General features: G+C 41.0%; 1 protein-coding gene across 4 annotated transcripts in view; it reads left to right on the top strand.

The window, feature by feature from the left end:
* Positions 1–1,520: 1,520 nt before the first annotated feature.
* Positions 1,521–2,423, top strand: part of LOC101863511 (cartilage acidic protein 1) — a 20,923-nt gene continuing 20,020 nt past the window's right edge. For 2 of the 4 annotated variants that reach the window (XM_035969754.1, XM_035969753.1), the window contains exon 1: positions 1,529–1,698. The gene's annotated coding sequence lies outside the window, so the exon portion shown is untranslated. Of the gene's footprint in view, positions 1,699–2,423 lie in introns of all 4 variants that reach the window. The other 2 variants (XM_005098286.3, XM_005098287.3) reach the window with 2 other exon arrangements.

Raw genomic sequence — 2,423 nt, 5'->3', positions numbered from 1 at the left:
GGGGCTCCCGCACATGTGCCAGCCTCGGTGCTAACGTGAGTCTCCCGAATCAAAATAACATGTTTCTCTCTTTCCCTCCACCTTGGCCTCTGGTGGTAATGGCCGCATTCTAGAACAAGACATGGACTGACCTCCACAATATATACCCGTGAGCCTCAACTAGGCCAAGGGTGGAAGCTATGGCAGGAAAAAACAAGATACTGAGGTCGACGTAAGGCCAAGGGCTTCCTGTCTTTGATAGTTCTTCCGTTTCAACTTCAATTTCTTCCTGTTTTCCCACCACTTCCATACCACGTGACCATCATAACGTTGGCCATCTGTTCGGATGTACTGAGTTTTTAAAAATATGATGATTTTTGTCTTTAAAAAAAAGAAGAAAAAAGAAAAAAGAAAAGCTTATTCCAGTTTTACTGGTATCGGTTGCATGTGCTTAAGGACAATGACAATTTTGTCAAAATTCAAGTTCTGAAAGTTGAAAAGGCCAAAAAAAAGATACGTAAAGCAGGGTTAATTGTTAAAGTTTAGTAATGAAACAGTTCTTTTACTTTTATGGGGGAAAAATGTTTTTCTTGGTTAAGATGTGTGTGTGTGTGGTTAACTCGTCTGTGTGTCGCACCCCCCTGCCATTATTTTATTTTATAAAATAATATACATATTATTGCTAACGTTCTCGGGAAAAAATAGGATCATTAAGAATGATATTGCTCTTTTTTTCGGCCTACTTGTGAAGAGCACTCCCTTCTCCAAAAAAAATAGTTCAATGCGCATTACATTCATTTAAAAACCCATAAAATGAATGTACAACACTTTATGAGTGGACGTAAGACTCGGTAATATGTAATATTTAATATATTTTCTGGGCATTCTTATAAAAAAATTTATATGACTTAGTCACGCAGTGAACATGGCAAGTGAAAAAAGGTAGAATGCAATCTAAAACCCCCCTTATGGGCCACCAAGAAAATAAAAGAGATATTTGAATGGCTTCAGCCAGGAGAATACATGTGAGAAAAAATGGGCGTTTGTGACATAGAGAGAGTATCTTTCTCTCTCTGTCTGTCTGTCTCTCTCTCTCTCTCTCTCTCTCTCTCTCTCTCTCTCTCTCTCTCTCTCTCTCTCTCTCTCTCTCTCTCTCTCTCCCTCCCTCTCTCTCTCTCTCTCTCTCTCTCTCTCTTTCCCCTCTCTCTCAATCTCTCTCTCTCTCTCACTCTATCTATCTATATAGCTCTCCCTCCCTCCCCCCTCTTCTCTCTCTCCACCCTACCCCCGCTCTCTTTCTCTTTCCCTCACGCTTGCTCACTCACTCTCACAATTTTTTTCTTCCTCCTCCCACTCTCAATCTCCCTCTCTCACTCTCCATCTCCCTCTCTCTGTTTCTCTGTCTGTCTATCTCTCTATCTATCTACCCCCCCCCCCCCCCACCACACACAGATGTTCACATTATTTTTGTCCTTGACAGGGAGCCAACCATGTCCTCTGTTCCTTCTGCTGGCTCGTGGCTGTTTAGCAAATTGCTCGGTTGTTCCCCTTACATATTTCTCCCGTTACGAAAACATCTCCACGTGTTGCTAAAAATAGACACTGGCCTGTTATTCAAGAGTGGGCGCGGACCGCTGGGCATTCAGAGATCAGTGTACCTTCAGCTGACTGGAACAACAACACACACATAGGTCTCTGGTCTGTTTCACCCAAGATTTGGTAAGTAAAAGTGTATATAAAATACATATTTTGTGTGTATTGGTTGTTAATTCCACCTTTTAGCCTTTTCATTTTCTGCTCCGTTGTTATTTAATTACATTTGTTATTATAGATGCATGATTTCCGTTTTAAAAAGAATGATTTCTGATGCTAACTATAGGGCCTAATGTTTGTACATGTATACCATTAAACAAGTTAGTTGTGTAACCATTATTTGAGGTGAAACGTGGTGGTTATAGCATCCAACTTAATTCTCTCATGTGTGTGTGTTATCGCCGCTGTAGGATTGATTTTTTGTAGGCCTCTTTCTCCAAGCAGCTGTTCGGGGTCGCTAGTCTTCATCTTGGCTACTTAACCAACCCTATATATATATAAGTCAAGTCGTTTGCGATAGAGAGATTTTATACAAATAAAATGTGCTAAGCGGCGTTGGTAGAGCACCCGTCAAGCGCCTTGAATTCAGCGGGTTTTTGTTTGTTTGTTTGTTTATTTTGTTTTTGTTTTGTTTTTTGTTTTGCATTTATTCTACTCTTTAGAAAAAAAGGAAGGGGGGGGGGGGGGGGGGATCTTTTTATAAATTTTCTTAAAACTAATTTTGACGAGCAGCCTACATTAAATTGTTGGGGGGAGGAGGTGGGGCGGGGGAGGGTGATTTACGAAATGAAAAAAGGAAAGCGAAACGGAATGTACAAAGGACAAATACACGGAGAGAGGACGGAAGAGAG

The sequence above is a fragment of the Aplysia californica genome, unplaced genomic scaffold (assembly GCF_000002075.1).
Source record: "Aplysia californica isolate F4 #8 unplaced genomic scaffold, AplCal3.0 scaffold00178, whole genome shotgun sequence".
NCBI classification, from domain to species: Eukaryota; Metazoa; Mollusca; class Gastropoda; order Aplysiida; family Aplysiidae; genus Aplysia; species Aplysia californica.
This window is presented reverse-complemented; position numbering and strand designations above follow the sequence as displayed.